The following is a 21,114-nucleotide window of genomic DNA, read 5'->3' as shown; positions in this document are numbered from 1 at the left end:
AATAGTTTCCCTACAGGATAGGTATGGCAGGACGTGGTAGGGATCAGAACCGTGATGTCCTCGACCACATCACAGCTGTGCTGGAAACTCTAGTGCAGGAACGTGATGTGGAGCCGGCGGAGTATCGGGGACTCATGGCTTTCCGTAAGAACCACCCGCCAAAGTTCAGTGGAGACTATGATCCGGAAGGTGCTAGGTTGTGGTTAGCTGAGACGGAGAAGATTTTCGAGGCGATGGGTTGCCTTGAGGAGCATAAGGTCCTTTATGCAACATTTATGCTCCAAGGGGAGGCCGAGAATTGGTGGAAGTTTGTGAAGCCTTCATTTGTCGCACCTGGAGGCGTGATTCCTTGGAATGCCTTCAAGGACAAATTCTGGAGAATTACTTCCCACGAGATCTCAGGAAGCGGAAGGCGAGGGAATTTCTGGATTTGAAGCAAGGAAACATGTCTGTTGGGGAGTACACGGCTAAGTTTAATGAGCTTCTGCAGTATTGGCCTCAATACCAAGATGCTCGGAATGAGGAAGATTTATGTGCTCAGTTTGAGAATGGGCTTCGGTTGGAGATCCAACAAGCGGTTAGTTATATGCAGATCACGGATTTTAATCAGCTGGTGACAAAGTGCAGGATTTTTGAAGATAAGATGAAGGAGAGGCAGCTAGAGGCGTTGGAGGACCACAAAGAAACCATCCTTTTAGAGGAAATGGTAATAAGAGGATGAAGTCGTATGCTAGCAATAAGGGGAAACAACCTATGGCTACCTCCAATATGATCCAGTCAAGGGGGACTGGGGTACAGTGTTTTCAGTGTGGGGGACCGCATCTTAAGAGGAATTGCCCACAGCTCCAGCAGACATAGGAGAACCGTTGTTATGTGTGTGGCAAGGTGGGCCATTATGCTCGAGAATGTAGGGTGACCGGGAGACCGACGGTGACCGCCAATTCCAACACCGTCAATCGTGGACCCACTAATTCCACAAGGAGCGGTAATGTTAGCAACAACAACACTAGTGGTGGAAGACCAAAAGTACCCTCCCGGGTATTTGCTATGAGTGGCTCAGAAGCGGCTGCCTCCGACGATTTGATACGGGGTAAGTGTTTGATTGCTGATAAACTACTAGATGTACTTTATGATTCAGGTGCTACACATTCTTTCATATCTCATGCATGTGTGGAGAGGTTGGGGTTGTGTGTGACGGAGTTACCATATGATATGGTGGTGTCTACTCCGACTAACGAGCCTGTAACCACCTCTCGGGTGTGTTTGAAGTGTCCTATATTTGTTGAGGGTCGATCTTTTATGGCGGATTTGATTTGCCTACCTTTAGCTCATCTAGATGTGATCTTGGGGATGGATTGGTTATCTACTAACCATATCTTTCTAGACTGCAAGGAGAAGATGCTAGTGTTTGGTGGAGATGTAGTTCCAAGTGAACCATTGAAAGGGGATGTGGCCAACGAAGGAACGGGGGATGTTCGAACTTACATGGTGTTGTTCTCTATGTATGTGGAAGAGGACGCTGAAGTTAGTAGTATACCGGTGGTGTCAGAATTTCCAGAAGTTTTTCCTGACGACATTTGTGAATTACCACCTGAGAGAGAAGTGGAATTCATTATTGACTTGGTGCCTGGGGCGAATCCAGTGTCGATCGCGCCTTATAGAATGTCTCCGGTAGAACTAGCAGAGGTGAAGGCACAAGTGCAGGATCTTTTGAGCAAACAATTTGTTCGCCCAAGCGCATCACCGTGGGGAGCGCCGGTCTTGTTGGTTAAAAAAAAGGATGGAAGTATGAGAATGTGTGTAGACTACCGGCAGCTAAACAAGGTCACTATCAAGAACAAATATCCTCTACCAAGGATAGATGATTTGATTGACCAATTGAGGGGAGCGACGGTATTTTCGAAGATCGATCTGTGATTGGGTATCATCAAATTCGAGTTAAGAAGGAAGATATCCCAAAGACTGCGTTTCGGACCCGGTGTGGGCACTACGAGTATTTAGTCATGCCATTTGGAGTGACTAATGCTCCGGCTATTTTCATGGACTATATGAACCGTATATTCCATGATTACTTGGATCAGTTCGTGATTGTGTTCATTGATGATATCCTAGTGTATTCAAGGAATAAGGAGGAGCATGAGAAGCACTTGAGGATTGTATTGCATATCCTGAGGGATAGGAAATTGTTCGCCAAATTGTCGAAATGTGAATTTTGGTTGGAGAAAGTGCAGTTCTTGGGGCACATGATTTCTAAAGATGGGGTTGCGGTGGATCCGAACAAGGTGGAGTCGGTTATGGAGTGGCAACAACCGACAACTCCAATGGAAGTTCGAAGCTTCATGGGGTTGGCTGGCTATTATAGAAAATTCATTGAGGGATTTTCTAAAATGGCATTGCCCCTAACTAAGTTGACTCGTAAGAATGAGAAGTTTGTTTGGAATGAGAAATGTGATCAATGTTTCCAAGAGTTGAAGAGGCGGTTGACAACAGCTCCAGTGTTAATTTTGCCCGACCCTAAAAGACCATTTGAAGTGTATTGCGATGCAAGCGGGCAAGGTTTGGGGTGTGTGTTGATGCAAGAGGGAAGAGTAGTGTCTTATGCTTCACGTCAATTACGTCCTCATGAAGTTAACTATCCGACCCATGACTTGGAACTAGCAGCAGTGGTCTTTGCTTTAAAGATTTGGAGGCATTACTTATACGATACTCGTTTTGAAGTTTTCAGTGATCACAAGAGTCTCAAATACTTGTTCGATCAGAAGGAACTCAATATGAGGCAACGAAGATGGATGGAGTTCCTCAAGGACTATGATTTTGGTCTTTCCTACCATCCCGGAAAGGCTAATGTAGTAGCCGACGCGCTAAGCTGGAAGTCTTTACATGTTGCGACTATGATGAGTTTGGAGCAGAGATTGATAGGAGAATTCCGAGATTTGAATCTAGCAATCGAGGTGCGACCCAAGAGCTTATTTGTGGGAGCATTGCAGATCACCAATGAATTCGTAGATCACATACGCGAGGCTCAAGAGGATGACCCGTTTTTGCAAGGCAAGGTATTAGATGTAATGGGGGATAAGAATGTGGAGTTTGAGAAAGACACAACCGGGTTAATTAGATTCAAGGGGAGGATATGTGTGCCATCTTTAGATGATTTGAAAGTTAAGATCTTGGAAGAAGCGCATAAAAGTCGTCTTAGTTTCCATCCAGGAATGACTAAGATGTACCAAGATTTGAAGAGAAGTTTTTGGTGGCATGGCATGAAGAAAGATGTGGCTGAATATGTAGCGAGGTGTTTGACATGTCAAAAGGCTAAGGCTGAGCACCAGCGACCATCAGGAGAATTGAAACCATTGGAAATTTCGGAATGGAAATGGGAGAGCATATCTATGGATTTTGTATCTAGTTTACCTAAGACTAGTCGTGGACATGATGCGGTGTGGGTCATAGTAGATCGACTTACCAAATCCGCTCATTTTATTCCAGTGAATATGAAGTATAGAATGGAGAAGCTAGTGGAGTTGTATATCAAAGAAGTAGTAAGGTTGCATGGAATTCCTTCCAGTATTGTATCTGACAGGGACCCAAGGTTCACTTCGCGATTTTGGACAGGTCTACATGAAGCCTTGGGGACAAAGCTGAAGCTTAGTTCAGCTTATCATCCTCAAACAGATGGACAGACCGAACGAACCATTCAGACTCTAGAAGATCTACTTCGGGCGTGTATTATAGAGCAACAAGGTAGCTGGATGGATTGTTTGCCATTGATTGAATTTACTTACAACAATAGCTACCAAGCCAGTATAGGTATGGCTCCTTTTGAAGCTCTATATGGACGAAAGTGCAAAACTCCTATTTGTTGGTACGATGATGGGGAAGCAGTACTTCTTGGACCGAAAATGCTACAACAAATTACCGAACAGGTGAAATTGATTCGAGAGAAGATAAAAGCATCTCAGGATAGGCAGAAGAGCTATTATGATAGAAGGAGGAAGCCACTAGATTTTCAGGAAGGAGAACATGTGTTTTTGAAGGTCTCTCCTGTAACTGGAGTTGGAAGAGCTCTCAAATCTAGGAAGTTGACGCCCAAGTTTCTAGGTCCGTATCAGATTTTGAAGAAGGTTGGGCCTGTAGCTTATCATATCGCCTTACCTCCGAGTTTATCGAATTTGCATCTTGTGTTTCATGTCTCTCAACTGAGACGGTACAACCCGGATCCATCACATATACTTGCAGTGGACGAGGTATAGGTGAAGGATAACCTCACCTATAAAGCACAACCTCAGAAGATCACTGATCGAAGGATGAAGTCACTAAGAGGAAAGGAGATCGTGCTGGTGAAGGTGCAGTGGGGAACCGATGAGGGTGATTCTACATGGGAGTTGGAGGATAGGATGAGAGAATTGTACCCAAGTTTGTTCATAGAGTAGTTAATTTCGGGGACGAAAATCCTAAAAGGGTGGGAGTATTGTGACATCCTGGAAATTTCTACCCGGAATTTTTGAAAACGATGTATTTTGAATGATTATATATATATAAGTATTATTCAGTGTATATGCATATATGTTCTTGGTAGAAGTAAGAATAGTGGGGGCAAGATACGCGGGTTAGGCTAATTAAGGAAGAGAAATCCATAACTGGAAGGTTATAGGTTAATTCTTAATTAATTAGTCTAAAAATCATCGTTTTGCGTGCGACTTAAAATTTAACAAAGCCAACCTCTGAACCACGCTCGGGGCTTTATTCTGAGCGTTTTGATATATATATTGCCTACTTTCGAAAACTGGCCCCGACGGGCGTAGAGAAACGCGAGGGACTGGAACCAGAGGAACGACACGCAAACTGAGGCAGGATTTTGGCATTTTAAAAGGTCAAATTTTTCTCTTCATGTGGCTGAGCATGAGTCACATCAAGAGAAAAGTGGGCCTTTTGCTCCACTCAAATGGAGACATGTGGCATAACTTAAAATAAAATAATAGAAAAGAGAAAAAGCCTTTCTTTTAAACTAAAAAGCTGTATTCTCTCTCCTCACTCAGCCCCAAAATTTCAGAAGCCTTTTCCTCTCTCTCTCACGTTGCCATTCTCTTCTTCTTCCTCCACCATGGAAGCTCCAACAAAGCTCCAACCTTTGGTCATCATTTCTGCTCCAAATCGCGAAAGGAAGGCATTTTCGGAGTCGTGAAGCGCATCTCTACGTGTGGGGCCTCGAAATTTCAGGTTTGGATAGACTTCTTTCTCTCTTGATTTTCGTGGGTATTGGGTTTTGGGAGATATCATGGGTAGTTTGGCTAGGTTTCTACTTCATGATGGTTATTTGTGAAGAAATTTGTTGAAAGCATGTTGAACTTGCCATGTTTGGATGAGTTAAGCTTACCCATTCTGTTTTAGGGTTTTTATGATGATGCTTGTGATGTTTATGTGCTGAAATTGCTAATGGAAAACTGTTAGAGATGAAGGGTAGAGTTAACCTAGGGTTAGAAGGTGAGAATATGGTGTTGTGAGTGGAGAAAGAGTGAGACTTTGAGATTTGGAAGGCCAAATCTGGATTTAGTGGTATTTGGAGGTTAAAGGGAGTTAATCCTAGTTTGAAATGTCATTTAGGACTTATGAGAAAGTTTGGGTTGTGCAAGAGAGAAAAACAAATGACCAAAGTGAACAAAGAGCGATTTCTAGGATAAAATTGGGTGTTGAGGAGTCAAATTTTAATTCGGTGAAATTTTAGGTGTAAATCCAGTTGAGCAAGTTTAAATTGATGTTATAGACTTGTGTGAGGTAAGGTTTTACTCCAAATTTACCCCATTCTCAATTTCACTTCTCAAACCTTGAAAATCCATTAAATTGAGGGGTTTTGGATACCTAGATTTTGTGTTGCTGTGGTTTGAAGCTTGTCCTTGGTTTAGACATGATTGATACATGATTTGGGACTTGTAGGATTCGATTTGGGCAAAATTGGATGAGGGAAAGAGTGGTTTTCGAAATCTGCACTTTATGCAGAATTTTGCTGTTGAAATGTGCAACAGAATTTTGCATAAGTGCAGAAAAATGTTATGTATTTGCTGGTTGTGGAAAGAGTAGTACATAATGAGTTCTGGACGTTTTCTAGTAGATCCCAACGGTCAAAATGTAGACTTATGTACTAGAGACTTCCAGTAAAATTTTCGAGTCGATCCAACGGTTAACGAATTGGAACGAAGAAAATGTTACTGGAGTATTTGTATGTGAAAAGCTGTGATTTTTGGTTTGTGTTCTGGGCAGAGTTTTCTGCCTTTGCCCTGTTTTGCTTGGTTTTGTTAGTTTGTGATGATGGGATGTTGAATTTCTTGGATGTTGTGGGAGCTTGAGAGGATTGATGGGGACCCGGCGTTGAGAGGAACGAGGATAAGGGCTACGTGGGAGTACGTGAGCTCAATTGGAGGTGGGCAACAGGGGATGGTGGGTTTATACGTGATTTGTGGATGTGGAGAATTGTCTTGCACCATTGCTCGACCGCCACCTAGTACCACATGTGATGGGTACCCCATAATCCTACAAGCTTGAAAAGAGGAAGTGTAGAAGGGTGAAACTTCTTGTTTTTATTCGTTGACCACAGAGTGGTACCTGGAGATATGTCGCGGGGGTCAGGAGACCTTGGGGATGTCAGGTGGGGTGCTATTACCCAAAACCAAGCTTGACCAATCCCGACCCAACCCGGGCATAGTCAGTCAGTGAGAACCTGCGATGTACCTAAGCAGGCGAGCTCCTGGCAGTCAACAGATAAAAAGAACTAAGACCACAAAGCAAGGAGGCTTGTGTGGTGGCTGGCCAGCTGTGAATCTTGTGTGATATATGGGTTATGGCCTCTGGTAATCGATTACCAAGGGTGGGTAATCGATTACAAGGCTTAAAAATGAAGACAGGAGGCTAAGATGGTCTTTGGTAATCGATTACCAAGGGGTGTAATCGATTACCAGGCTTGAAAACGAGGTCTGGAAGCTAGGAGAGCTTCTGGTAATCGATTACCAGGCTTAAAAAGGGAACTGGAAGATTGTGGAGGCCTCTGGTAATCGATTACCAGTCTGTGTATTCGATTACACAGAGGAATGGGTCACTGGTAATCGAGTACCAGGTATGTGTAATCGATTACACAGTGCCTTTTTCAGGTTTTCATGTCCTGAAGCTGTGTGATTCGAGTGTGGCCTCTGGTAATCGATTTCCAAGGCTGTGTAATCGATTACCAGAGATGAAAAGCCTTGAGATACCCCTTTTACTTGCATGTAGTGGTGCTACGTAGTTAGATATCGCATGAAAGAGTCTACCCCTTTCTTTTCTTTCTTGTAGATCGTGATGGCGGCGCAGCTAATCCATGATCGAGTGGAGATGGAGTGCCTAGAGGGAGCTTGGGAGACCCTCGAAGGCAATACGAGGTGCCGATTTCGGGGCACGATTCGATTTACGGCTACTTCATTGGTGCATACAGATGAACCCGCACGCACGCTTCAGCGTACTGTGGAGTGGATACTACCCACGCCTACACCATACCGTCTAGTGGAGCCCGTCCAAGTGATTGAGGTAACGTCATCCGAGGAAGACCCTGAGGAGGATCTCGAGGAGCTACCTCCTGAGCCTATTGTGGATGCCCTTGACTTTCTAGAGGGTGATGAGGACCCACTCCCTGAGGTGGATTCTCCCAAGGACGTCATGTCGGCATCCGAGGCATACTCTACGGAGGATAGTGGCCCTGGAGAGATGGCGATCAATGGAGGCTCTTCATCATAGTAGACAGTTCTATGGACTAGTTTTATATGCTTTTTGAGGGTGGGTGTATCTAGGACTGACTGTTAGGTTTACTCTTTTGTTTTTGTACGGGTAGACCTATTGTATAGGAATTTGATGATTGTATACATGTGGCTGAAGCCACCACTGTGGACGCCTTTGCTCTGGATGACACTATGTATTTTGTAAAACTCCCGTATTTTGGACAGCTTTTAAATGATGAATGTACTCATGTTTAATCTTGTTAATTGGAAAGAAAGCATTAGCAAAATTTATTTGCAAAAGAGTTTATCGACCGTATTTTATTTTACTATTTTCACGTGACGACCTAAAGTAATGGCTGGTATACTCTGCCTTTTTAAACAGCAAAATAGTTTAGAGAGTGCGAGCGGTAAGAAAGAAATGACTCCGAATAGAGTTGTGAACTGGCCATTCAGTACTCTATAGTGAGGATTTTCCTTCTGAACCTAATAATTGTGAAAAGAGAAAGAAATGAAAAGAAAAAAAAGAAAAAAAAATTTTTACCATGGTTTTTGTTATTTAAATCATTACTATTAAACCAGTCATTATTTTGGGGACACCACAAATGGATGGTTTTTGTTATTTAAATCATTACTATTAAACCAGTCATTATTTTGGGGACGCCACAACCAGCGACAACACATTATAAAGAGAGAGCTCTAGACGAGGTTTCACTATTATCAAGCAAGTCGGAGACTTAGCATGATGATAGATTCACCTCCACTCCTTAAATTCCCATGAACCCGGGTATAGGGCCCCTTTTTTACTCAAACCCGTGGGTGCTTAGAATGCAGTGTAAAGAATGCGAAATAGACAACAGTTATTTACATTTTACACAGTTCAACAAATGCACACACGAAGTTTCACAAATCCACAATTCCTTAAAATAGGCCTAACTCACAAAAAGGTCCCCAGTGGAGTCGCCAACTGTCGCAACGTGCCCTTTGCGGGCGAGCGATGGCGAGGCTCACGGGTGCGCTTTTTAAAGGAGGAAAGATGCGCGGAGTCACCACCAACGTTTATTTGTGGAAAACGTCGGAAAAACCGAAGGAAACCGGTCAAAATGAAAATTCTAAGTTCGGGAGTTGTATTTACGCTTGAGGAAGGTATTAGCACCTCTCACGTTTGTCTCAAAGGACAACAACCTATTTTTTAGAATTGTGGAAATTGTGTTACCTTAACTTTTATTTCTTTTTATTTTTTTGAGGTCGACAAAAGCGGGGCTCTTGCTCCTACGTACCCTCCATCAAAGAGGAAATCAGACCTACGTAATTCTTCCTTATGCGTGAATCAAGTGATTCTTTTTACTTGAAAGGTGATCATTTTAAGGCGTTGGACCTTAAAAATGATCCATTTTACTTGGTAAGAAACTGAAATGATAAACTTTCAAAACCCTATTTTTGTGGACGAGCTTGACTAGGCGAGTTGATTTTAGCCTTAGTTTCACTTTAGTTATTAGTCAATTCAATTAAGAATGAGAAATCTCAAAGAGAAAACGTCCTATTGATTTTTCGCTTTATTCTACTAAAAGGTATTTTTTCCAATTATTATATTATTATTTTACCTCTTTTTTGATTTCCGACGTGGTTACGGCACAACCGAACGGTCGGAATTCATTTTAACAGAAATTAACGAATGATACAATTCAAATGATTGGTGGAGATTTATTTTATTTTTAGATTAGGCGAGAAACAACTTAAATAAATGACTGAAGCACGTCAAAAGGGGGTATAGAAAGTGAATGAAAACGAGAATAAAAATACACAAAACAAATGGGAACCACCACGGGTACATAGAATGAATTGAAAAGCTCGGTTTGAGGTACTTACCCATTGAAGACTGAAGAAAAGGAAGAACGAACGATGAATGTTGAAGAACGGTCGAGAATCTTCGCGTAATTACTCACGGAAACGTTACGGAAGCGCCTCGGCTTGGATTTTCTTCACGGAAATAATTTTCCTCAGCAGATTCGAGAGAATAAGAAGTGCCAAGAAGGCTGAAACCCTTCTCCCTTCACTCCTCCCCCAATTTATAGCAAAATAGGGGAGGAGCTTGCCACCCAGCTTACCCAGGCGAGCAAGGTTGCTTCCTCCAGAAGCAGCAGCCTTCTGGAGAAAGAATCTAGAAGGCCCAAGTGGGCCTGATTGCTATTTGTAACCCCCTTTTTACTAAATGCACCCCCCTTTACCTTTTTTGGTAATTCTTTTTCCGTAACGTTACGACACTTTACGAATTTCGTAACGATACTTATTTTCCTTCCGCAAGGTTAGGAATCTTCACGGATTATGTATTTACTCTTTTTTAGCTTTTGAAGAAGTTACGAAAAATCACGGATTGCGAAAAACACCTCCTTTTGATTTCCGTCACATTACAAAATTTTCACGGATCGCGTAAGCCTGCTTCCTTTTGATTTTTCGGCACGTCTCAGGACTTCACATATTGTGCAACAAAGGGTGCCCAGTATCTCGAAGTGGCCAATCAAAGGTTGTATATCATCAAATAATAATCCCCGGGCGAAATTAGGGTATGACAAGGTCCAACGCCTTAAAATGATCACTTTTCAAGTAAAAGAATCGCTTGATTCACGCTTAAAGAAAGAACTACGTAGGTCTGATTTCCTCTTCGATGGAGGGTACGTAGGAGCAAGAGCCCCGCTTTTGTCGACCTCAAAAAATAAAAAGAAATAAAAGTTAAGGCTATACAATTTCCACAATTCTAAAAAATAGGCTGTTGTCCTTCGAGACAAACATAAGAGGTGCTAATACCTTCCTCAAGTGTAAATATAACTCCCGAACTTAGAATTTTTATTTTGACCGGTTTCCTTCGGTTTTCCCGACGTTTTCCACAAATAAACGTTGGTGGCGACTCCGCGCATCTTTCCTCCTTTGGAAAGCGCACCCGTGAGCCTCGCCTTCGCTCGCCCGCAAAGGGCACGTTGCGACAGCTGGGCTCCAGCCTCGATGGTGGAGGACACATGAACAGCGCTAGGCAATCAATTCATGGGTCTCTGAAATAAGATTTTGAGGGTGGGACTGAATGGTCCACCGAGTTCTTTCACCTAAAAAAGAGCAAACATGCTTTTTGCAAAGAAAAATAAATCATTCGCGAGAGCACCGTATCTTAGAGAAACAATATACCCATGCCAAAGGTAATTTTCCTTGTAACCGGAAATGAAGGGCAGGATGTCAACATTCAGCTTTTAAATGAACATTCAGGGGAAACATCGGGTCAAACTGAAACTGGGAACAAAATCATTCATAGTGTATAAAAACTCACACAGGCAAGTGTTTTATCCTAATCGCAACCATAACTGCACCATGACTTTATTTTGCACATGCTTTCCTATCAAACCAAAAGATCACACGCACGATCTCAGATCAATAGGATTTTCTCGAAGGTAGTCTTTTGGAGATGAAGCTGGGTGTTTCAGTCTTTTCCTCTTTGTTTAGGTGGGATGGGATATTTCCAATCGAGAACGACTTTGAATGGCAATCCCAAAGGAAGAACCACTAAAAATTGGTTTTCCTTTGCCGGCAGTCATTTACCTCGCCGAAAATTTATTTGGTCCGAAGATTCCTGTCCTCTCTTTCTTTTATTGATCGGGAATTATTTTGTTTTCCTCCGCTCTTTTCCTTTTTACTTTCTTCCGATCTTTCTTTTCATTTCTCCCTTTCCATCTCTTTCTTTGGGAATTCGGGTTTTAGCATTCGTTATTTGCTCTCCCTTGAGGAAATTCTGCTGTCTTTTTCTTCGGGGGAAAGGATGAGGATTCTTTTCATAGGCCAAGGTTCAAAGTAGCCTAAGGTTGTGTCTCAACATGGTCTTTTCATCGTGGGAGCCCGATCTTGATATCTGGGGAAAAACAAATTCGTGTGTCAAGGTGTCGGTCTCGTGTTGAACTTCCATATCATTTCCACAAGGCACGCGTAACAATGATGATTTGGAAAAAACGTGCAAAATTAATCATGGCCATTGCTAGGTGGGCACTCAAGCATCTAGTTTATGGCATTGTGATACTACGGCTGGGGATTTACACAAACAGACCCAACGTTTCCAAATTATGTTCTTTCATCGGTTCAATGAATCCATCCATTCTTATCTCGGTTATTCAGGAAAATAAACTCTTAGCGTCAGTCCCTTGTTTCCAAAAGATATGTTTGCTCTCTACGAATGATTTATGCTTCCTACGACCATAACATGCCGACCTTCGAGGTCTTTCTTTCTTTTTCCTTTTTGTTTCATTTTTATGTTCACAAAAAAAAAATATACATCCATTGCCATCTTTGAGAAAAACTTTTCTTTGTACACCTACATTCCTATACATGACGAACTTTTTCTGTACACACACGCATTAAAACTCTTTCTCTTTACGTCAACACGGTCTATATACAAACCCTATTCATGTTCAAAGATTTCTTTTTTCGTTTTTTCCAACACACACCCGTAGTTTATACAAAAGTTCCTTTATATACACTCATCGCTCACACACACAAGAATTTCTTTTCACACATTATTTACACACACAAAATCCTTCTATACACATTTTCTTTTACATATATATAAAAAACTCTTTTCTTTTCTTTGTATACATAGACACAACATTTGTTCACAACGCTTCTTTCTTATTTTTTCATGATTGTTGTTCATTTTATTTTTAGGACGATGTTCCTAAATGAAAAACTCTACACGGTTCCAGAATTTCAACAAACACTATTGACAACAACAAAGTAAGCACTAACGTAACAGTTAAAATGACATGTATGCACAAAACAAGAGTCAACAAAACGAAACAAACGTTAGTCCCTCAAGTTATACAAAATAAAATGATATGTAAAAGATAAAAGAGGAAACATAAAAAGAGAATATGGATCTAGGGATCTCCCAGTCATGTGGCTCCGCTCCCTCCCAAGAAATCGAGTAAATCTGTCATCTCCTCGTCCATGCGGGCCTCATCTGCATCGCCGGGAGCCTCTGCGGGCGCCTCCCCTGCCTAGGCCTCAGGCCAATCTCCGGGCCATGCGACCTCTGCCCTGAACTGATCCGGAGTAGGGCATGGAAAAGGAGTGAAACCCTGGCTCTGCAGGCTGAGGCTGAGCTCGTAGAGACAGTCATAGGTCTGCACGTGTGCTCTGTGGTTGGCCGCCTGCTGGCAAACCAAATGCCATAAATACCGCTCTGTGTCAAATGACCTAGCTGGATCAGCCTGATGAGGTGGCGGCAGTGCGTCTGGGGCCTGCGGGTCGCCACCCTGCGCCTGTCTAGGCGTGCAATACTTTTCTATGAAAGCTCGGGTGATCGGCAGTCGAATCACCTTACTAGGTGTGACAGGAACCCCGAACGACTGGCAGAGACCTGTGATCAATGCTGGAAAACCCAGGGCCCTGTTAGACTTATCTGGGTCTAGAAGGTGCCTGGTAGGCGGCATACCTTCAAATAAATAAATGGCATCAGCGATCAACTGAGCCACATGGACGTTAATCCGTGTCAAGATGGCATACACCAGCTGACACTTCGGCAGAAGGAGGTCGGAATTATGATCACTGGGCAGGATGTTGCTGAGCAGCAACGTCATCCATGTCTGGGTCAAGGTAGTCATGTTGGTGCGCATGATCCGCACCCATCTCCCGGCAGCGGTCCGGGCAAAATCCTGACCTGGTATGCATAGCAGCTGAGCAATGGCCTCCTCGTCAAATCCATCGGCCCGGTTCCTTCTCTGACCGTATTCGCACTCCTGGCCCTCCTCCAATACTAGCGGGTATCCCAGGAACTAACTGAGGGCATCTGCATCGAAAGGAATCCACTGACCCCTTACCCATGACCGCATATCCCGTACGCCCTCCTCTGTAGGCCAAGCATTGGCATAAAACTCGAGAACTATATCTGGATCAAACTTGGCCATGGGAGTGACCAGCGAAGTCCAACGCCGGCGAGCTATCTCCTCTTGGAAATCTGTGTACTCGTCGTCCCTGAGCTGGACGCGTCTCTCTCGGTGGAAGAACCATCCCTTGATGGCTTCGAAATGTTGCTGGTGCTCAACGCTCCTGAAACGATGGCTATCAAACTCGGGAGCGGCACTAGTCCCTGCGGCCGCGGCGTTCTTCCTAGATCTCTTTGAGGAAAGCTTCCTCAGAGCCATTTCCTGTGAAGACAAACATTTGGAAAGTTAGTCTACAAGAAAACACTTATTTTAACACAAAAATGACATGCTAATCTTTCCGATTTAGAACAAACTCGTGCACACATTTAATGTAACACATTTATGAACATGCGTATGTGTAAAAATATCCTACTATTTATGTCAACATACAAGGACATTCAAAACATTCTAGTTACCACACACATATATATATTTTTTGAAAAGAATACACATTCCCGTGCTCAAGGCATTGTGTCAAAATTACACATGTTCATATCCTAAATATTTTGCTATCACAAACTACCTACACACATTTGAAGTATTTTATTTAACATACAAATTTTTGTTGTTTCATTCACATTTATTTATACATATATACACATTGGAAAGCTAATCTTATGTCATGCACATACTTGCATTTGAAAAGGAAATTCCATGCCATCTATATACATTTGAGGGATAATTCCACATCATATATTCATTTAGGAAGCGTCCTCAGGCCATTTTTGACATGGGTACATTTTCTAAAAGGCTCCTAATGCTACCTATCCTCAAATACGCATATGTTGAAAGGCATTTTTTGCGACTCATTCACACTTTGCAAGGCATTTTATGCCATACATTCACATATATACACACCATTGAAAGATATTTTCCACGCTACCTATATTCACACACATATATACATACCATTGTGTCGCAACCTACCCTTCGGCGGGAGGGCGACGCGAGACTCGCGGGATGCGTGTTCCACGAAAGGAATACGCGCGGAGTCGCCACCAACGTTTATTTGAGGAAAACATCGGAAAAACCGGAAAAGACGCGATCTACGAACTTTTAAGTGAAAGGTTCGGGAGTTGTATTTACGCACGGGGAAGGTATAAGCACCCCACACGCCCGCCCCAAGGGACGGCAGCCTTTAATCGAATGTGCAAACATGACTTTGATTTTTTATGTTCCCTTTTTATGTCTCTATATCCTTTATACCCTTTTTATATTTTCTCTTTTTGTGGTCGACAAGGGTGTTCCCCTTTGCTCCTACGTATTCCTCAATTTGGGATGAGAAAATCAGACCTACGTAGTTCTTTTTTATCAAGTGATTCTTTTTTACTTTAAGAGGTGATCATTTTAAGGCGTTTGGACCTTAAAAATGATCCATTTTACTTAGTGAGAAAATGAAATGACAAACTTCAAAAGCCTATTTTTATGGACGAGCTTGACTAGGCGAATTTGATTTTTAGCCTTTAGTTTCACTTTAGTTATTAATCAATTCGATTAAGAATGAGAAATCCCAAAGAGAAAACGTCCGATTGATTTTCCGCTTTATTTTACTAAAAGATGTCTTTTTGATTATTATATTATTTTTTACCTCTTTTTGATTTCCAACGTGGTTACGGCACGACCGAACGGTCGGAATTTATTTTAACCGAAGTTAATGGATAATACAATTCAAACGTTCGGTGGAAATTTATTTTATTTTTAAGTTAAGCGAGAAATGACTTAAGTAAAATGGCTTAAGCACGTCAACAGGGGGTATAAAAAGTAAACAAAACGAGAATAAAAATGAACGAAACACAATGTGGACCACTACGGCTACATAGAATGAATCGAAAAGCTTGGTTCGAGGTACTTACCCGTTGAAGATCGAAGAACGATGAAGAACGAATGAAGAACGTCGAAGAACGGTTGAAACCTTTTCGAAATTCTTCACGGAAAACGTTACGGAAACGTTTCGGAAGCGCCTCGGCTTAGATTTTCTTCACGGAAACGATTTTTCCAAGCAAATTCGAAAGAGAGAGAAGTGCCAAAGGGGCTGAACCCCTTTTCTTCTTCACTTCCTCCCCTATTTATAGCAAAATAGGGGAGGTGGTTGCCGCCCAGCTCGCCCAGGCGAGCTCAGCTCGCCCAGGCGAGCCAGGTTGCTTCCTCCAGAAGCAACAGCCTTCTGGAGGAATCTTCTGGAGGGCCCAAGTGGGCCTGGGTGCTATTTGCACCCCCATTTTTACTAAGTACACCCCCTCTGCTGTTTTTTTGGTGATTCTTTTTTCGTAAAGTTACGGAAACTTACGAATTTCGTAACGATACTTGTTTTCTTTCCGTAATGTTACGGAACCTTGCGGATTACATAACCATCCCCTTTTTGACTTACGGAATGTTACGGAACCTCACTTAATTATGCAACGATGCTTCCATTTGATTTCCGGTGTGTCACGGAAACTTACGGATTGTGCATCAATATTTTTTTGATATTCCGGCATGTCCTGGAATTTCACAAACTGCCTAATGATGGGTGTCAAGCACCTCACAAGGACCAAAGAAAGGTCGCATGTCATCAAGCAAAGGTCCCCGGACGAAATTAGGGTATGACAATTGCCCCTCTTTACTTGTCTTTTATTGGAGATAAAAGGGAAGTAAAGATAAGACACTAATTTCGTTCCTCTCGATTTGACGAGAGTCGCGGGTGACTATAAAATCTCCACATGCAAATGACTTGCTGTTCCCAGAATTTCACAAATTGCCTAATGATGGGTGCCAAGCACCTCACAAGGACCAAAGAATGGTCGCATGTCATCAAGCAAAGGTCCCCGGATGAAAATCAGTGTATGACACTAATTTCGCTCCTCTCGGTTGACGAGAGTCGCGGGTGACCATGACTTGTCGTTCCTAAAATTTCACAAATTGCCTAATGATGGATGCCAAGCACCTCACAAGGACCAAAGAATGGTCGCATGTCATCAAGCAAAGGTCCCCGGACGAAAATCAGTGTATGACACTAATTTCGCTCCTCTCGGTTGACGAGAGTCGCGGGTGACCATGACTTGTCGTTCCTAGAATTTCACAAATTTCCTAATGATGGATGCCAAGCACCTCACAAGGACCAAAGAATGGTCGCATGTCATCAAGCAAAGGTCCCCGGACGAAAATCAGTGTATGACACTAATTTCGCTCCTCTCGGTTGACGAGAGTCGCGGGTGACCATGAAATTTCCGCATGTAAATGACTTGTTGTTCCCGGAGGAACAAAAGGTGCAGAAGACTGTGTCAGCCTCTGCATGCTATCAAGCGTTCTGTCTTACAGATAGCAAAAGAATGTTTATACGGATAACCACTCGGGTATTTCCGCGTATCATCGGGCCCGCCGCCTCTGGATGATACAAGGGTGCAGAATGACCAAACTTGGTCTCTGCTTGTCATCGGGCCCGCCGCCTCTGGATGACAAAAGGGTGCGGATAACCGTAAGGTATCTCCGCGTATCATCGGGCCCGCCGCCTCTGGATGATACAAGGGTGCAGAATGACCAAACTTGGTCTCTGCTTGTCATCGGGCCCGCCGCCTCTGGATGATACAAGGGTGCAGAATGACCAAATTTGGTCTCTGCTTGTCATCGGGCCCGCCGCCTCTGGATGACAAAAGGGTGCGGATAACCGTAAGGTATTTCCGCGTATCATCGGGCCCGCCGCCTCTGGATGATACAAGGGTGCAGAATGACCAAACTTGGTCTCTGCTTGTCATCGGGCCCGCCGCCTCTGGATGACAAAAAGGGTGCGGATAACCGTAAGGTATCTCCGCGTATCATCGGGCCCGCCGCCTCTGGATGATACAAGGGTGCAGAATGACCAAACTTGGTCTCTGCTTGTCATCGGGCCCGCCGCCTCTGGATGACAAAAGGGTGCGGATAACCGTAAGGTATCTCCGCGTATCATCGGGCCCGCCGCCTCTGGATGATACAAGGGTGCAGAATGACCAAATTTGGTCTCTGCTTGTCATCGGGCCCGCCGCCTCTGGATGACAAAAGGGTGCGGATAACCGTAAGGTATCTCCGCGTATCATCGGGCCCGCCGCCTCTGGATGATACAAGGGTGCAGAATGACCAAACTTGGTCTCTGCTTGTCATCGGGCCCGCCGCCTCTGGATGACATAAGGGTGCGGATAACCGTAAGGTATCTCTGCGTATCATCGGGCCCGCCGCCTCTAGATGATACAAGGGTGCACGTCACATGACCTCAGGGTCAGTATGACAAAGATTATGGGGCGGCCGACAAAAGCAAGGCTCTTGCTCCTACGTATCCTCCAATGAGGAACTCAGACCTACGTAGTTCTAGATAATTTGTGAGACTTGAAAAGTCTCCATCGGAAAATGCTGACATCTCCAGAAAGGGCGCAGATGACCATATTGGCCTCTGCTCGTCAATCACACTCGAGGTGCAGATAACCGTAAGGTGTCTCCGCGGGCTACCAGCTCTTGGGTCATGGTAACAGAAAGCAGTGTGGTCGACAAAAGCGAGGCTCTTGCTCCTACGTATCCTCCAATGAGGAACTCAGACCTACGTAGTTCTGGATAACTTGTGAGACTTGAAAAAGTCTCGGTGTTTTCTCCACTAAAATGCAAACATGCTTTAGCAAAGAGACAAATATTCTAACTGATTTAGAGCAGCATATGCTTTTTTGAGTGAAAAACAATGCGTCTACCGGGGAAGGAGAGTCTGCTGATGAAATCTCCCATAACCATAAATGAGATTTTGGATGTTAGCATTTCGTTTCTAAATGACCATTTAGAGGAAACACTGGGTTCGACAAAAATAGAAGAAATCCACTCAAAGTGTATCAATCTCGCACAGGTAAGTGTTTCATCCTAATTCCGAACCATAGATATGTCATGACTTGACTTTGCAAATTATTTCCTATCAAATCAAAAATTACACGCGTGATCATGGATCAATAGGGCTTCCCTTGGGAATGGGTTCTTTTGGGGAGTTTTTTTTCCGGCTTTTGTGTGTTTTTGGCTTTTGATTTTTCTGGCTTTTTCTTTTTCTGTTTTTTTTTTGTTTAGTGCGGGGCGAAAAAAAAGTCGCTAGCGCACGGGATTTTGGTTGGTAATCAAAGGGAGAAGACCATTTTAGGTCGTGGTTTCCTTTCCTTCTTTTTTGTTCATTTGGCGACAATTCTGTATTGTTCAGATATTGTCTGGTCAAAAGACCTTTCTGCACATTTCTTCTAGTTTCTTTGATCAAGAACTTTCTTTCCTTCCTTTTTTACTTTCTCCCATTCTTTGGTTGGGAATTTTCTTTCTTTTCTTTTTGCTTTCCCCCACTCTTTGATTGGGAATTTCCTTTCTTTTCTTTTTGCTTTCTCCCACTCTTTGATTGGGAATTTCCTTTCTTTTCTTTTTGCTTTCTCTTTGATTGGAAAATTTCCTTCTTTCCTTTTTTTGCTTCCGAGGGTAAGGATTATAGTGAGTCATGATTTTGGATCAAGGTTTGTAGAATGGCTAGACATGATACATGTCAGGGTTTGGTTTGGTTCAAGGATAAAAGGGATGCCCCACATTATTTCCATGACACAAATGCAAAAATGACGATTTGGAAATTTTATGCAAAACTGGTTATGCATGCACCTATGCGGACACTCAAGTGTCAAATTTTTATGGTCATGTGATGCTAGGGCTCAGGATTCATTTCCTCTATTTTAGTCAACCCAACATTTCCAAAATATGTTCTTTTATCAATTTGTGCATTCATCCGAGTCCATTTTGGGCGTCTGGGAAAATCTTCACAGCATTCACCCTTCAGGTGTATACACATTTTTTCAAAAACTAGTTATGATCAGTGAATTTTTCCAAAGAAAAGTTGGAAGTCATCTCTTTTCAAAAGCATGTTGGTTTTTCAGCTTGACAACTTATTTTTTCTTTTTTCCTTCTTTTTTTTATCATTATCATTTGTTTATTTCTTTTTCTTGTTTGTTTCTTTTTTCTTCTTTTTTTTCATGAGGTATTTTGCTACCTAAACATGTGTATATTTTTGTGAGGTATTTTTGCTATATACATGCATATCCAAGGTATCTTGCCAGCTAAACATACATATATATGTTTTGTAAGGTATTTTTGTTGTATACATGCATATCCAAGGTATCTTGCTACCTAAACATACATATATATATTTTGTGCAGTATTTTTTTGTTTACATACATGCATATCTAAGGTATCTTTCTACCTAAACATACATATATATATTTTGTGAAGTGTTTTTTTGTTTACATACATGCATATCTAAGGTATTTTCACTTCCTAAACATACATATATATATTTTGTGAGGTATGACTACCTTCCGAGCTTGCGCTTGTTTTATTTAAATCCCCAGGATCATGAGCAACTAGGTGCGTCCTACTATAAAAAGTGATCAAATAACAAGCATAGATTCAAAAGGTACTAGGTTGCCTCCTAGTAGCGCTTCTTTAACGTCTTTAGCTGGACGCCTTATGACTTGTCGGTCACTGACCTAGTACTTTGCTTACCTTTGGCTTTGGACTTGGTCGCTTATTGGTCGGCCATGGGTCGTAAGCAACGCTCTAACCTTTTTGTGGATGAGCTGAGGTGAACTCTAGAGGTGATGGCGGTGCGTCTGTTGCTCGCTGCCGGCCATCCCCAGGCTGCTGTGGTGTTTCGCCCTGCGCCTGCCTGGAGACGCAGCACTTCTAGATGAAAACTCGATTGGTAGGGGGCCTGATGACCCTGCTGGGGGCAACAGGCACTCCCTTGAACTGATAGAGACCCGTATTTAGAGCTGGCAACTCCAAGACACTGTTGGCCTTCTTCGGGTCCACTAGGTGTCTTGCGGGCACAATCCCTGCAAACAATAGATGACATCAGAAATCAGTTGGGGGAGGTGCATACTTACCTATGTCATGATGGCATGAGCTTGCTGGGGGGACGAGCGCCCTATAGGGCCGATAGAGGCCCGTAACCAGAGCTGGAAACCCCAGGGCCCTGTTGGACTTCTTCAGGTCCACTGGGTGTCTTTGTGGGTGCGATCCCTGCAAACAATAGAAGGTATCAGAAATCAGTTGAACCATATGCATACTTACCCATGTCGGGACGACACAGACCAACTGATACTTTTGCAGGGGGAGACTGGCATTGCGGTCGCTGGGCAGAATATTGCTAAGTAGCAATGTCATCTATGTAAGAGTGGTCATGTTGGTGCGCATGATCCGCACTCGTCTCTTTGCAGCGGCACTGGTGAAATCTTGCCCCAGTATGCATAGTAGCAGTGTGATAGCCTCCCTCTCTAGTTGTGCTCGCACAGTTGGCCCTCCTCCAATATCAGGGGGTGGCCCAAGAACCGTTAAAAGGAAACTACTGGTCCCTTAACCGGGAGTGCAAGTCTCGGTTAAGCATTTAAGGACAGAGGACCTTAAATTATCTTAAGGTG

This window comes from Glycine max, chromosome 6 (assembly GCF_000004515.6).
Source record: "Glycine max cultivar Williams 82 chromosome 6, Glycine_max_v4.0, whole genome shotgun sequence".
NCBI lineage: Eukaryota > Viridiplantae > Streptophyta > Magnoliopsida > Fabales > Fabaceae > Glycine > Glycine max.
The sequence above is the reverse complement of the archived record's forward strand: the minus strand, read 5'-3'. Positions refer to the sequence as shown.